Below are 1595 nucleotides of genomic sequence, written 5' to 3'. Positions count from 1 at the left end.
ATAAAACTCAAAAAGAGTGAAATATGGAGGTCAAACTCACCTAGAACACTCTAATGACTTTGAGACCTAAGCTTGAAGAGGATAGAGATCAAAGATTCAAGGTTTTTCCTTCTCCTATATCTCTTAGGAAACACTCTCGCTATTTTCTTTAAGGGTGTGTTTGGAAAGCAGGAAAATGACTTCTGGAAAATGTTTTCTGGAAAATGAGTCATTTTCCTGAAAACAGTTTCATTTCCGGTGTTTGGTTGCATTCTGAAAAACTGTCTTTGTGTGTTTGGTTCATTTTCTGGAAAATGAATTAAATTATATAATTTTACATTTTAATTATTTTTTAAAAATATAAAATAATAATAGTAATATATAAATAATAATATTTCTTTTAAAAAGTAACAAATGTGACCATTTTGGCCAAAAAAGTTGTTGAAGCCAAGTCCGGAAAATGACTTCCGGAAAAAAAATCCGAAAGTCATTTTCCGAAAAAATGGCCTCATTTTCCTTGGTCAACGGAAATTGTTTTCCGTTGACTGCATTTTCCATGCACTGCCAAACACCAAAAGCCCGGAAAATGATTTCCAGAAATCATTTTCCGGGCTACCAAACACACCCTAAATGAAATGCTCTCCTAAAGAGCAAAGTAATTCCTTATGCTTTAAACGTTTGGTTCACGAAATCTTGGATTACCTTTAGGTAATAGTGCTGTGAACCTGGTTGATTCGATATTCTCTTCACGCTCTAATTTTAAAGAATATTTTAAAATGGTTTATTAGGTTAGGTGAAATCAAATTTGGAGGTTTAATTTGGGCTAGGGTAAGGGCTAATTTTTGGGTTTTAATAAGTCCCCGGCCACACCGGGTTATAAGGTGATACGTAGGATTTGGGACAACGCCACAAGTGAGGTTTCACACTTGATAAGTTAGGATCACCATGACTTGATCATGGTCGAACTCTCTCGAGTTCCAGAAAACACTCATTTTTCTAACTCAAAAATTCTCAACTATATATTTCATTTAGCATTCAATGGCCTTAAATAACCATTAACAAGCTGATTACAACCACATGAACGAGATAATTATTAAATATATGATAAACTAATCCTAACCAACAAAATAAGATAAATATGAAAAGTAATATAATTCTAACAAATTAAATCTAAAATAATATCAAAATAATCATCCTAATTATTTAACAAAACTAATTCTAAAATATTCTAACAGCCAATTGTAGATTCTCGTGCCCACAACATTCTCTCTCTTTAGAGGAATTCATCCTCGAATCCACGTTCCAGGCACCGTTGAAGCTTCATGAGCCTTCGTGAAGAGACAACTGTCTGCTCTGATACCAAATGATGTGAACTTGGTTGCCCTGATCTTCTCTTCACGCTCTAATTTTAAAGAATATTTTAAAATGGTTTATTAGGCTAGGTGGAATCAAATTTAGAGGTTTGATTTAGGCTAAGGTTAGAGCTAATTTTTGGATGCGTGAACCAAATGATGTGAACTTGGTTCATTCATGATCAAATGTTCTTTAATATATATATATATATATATATATATATATATATATATATATATATATATATATATATATATATATAG

This window comes from Ipomoea triloba, chromosome 10 (assembly GCF_003576645.1).
Source record: "Ipomoea triloba cultivar NCNSP0323 chromosome 10, ASM357664v1".
Lineage (NCBI taxonomy): Eukaryota > Viridiplantae > Streptophyta > Magnoliopsida > Solanales > Convolvulaceae > Ipomoea > Ipomoea triloba.
This window is presented reverse-complemented; position numbering follows the sequence as displayed.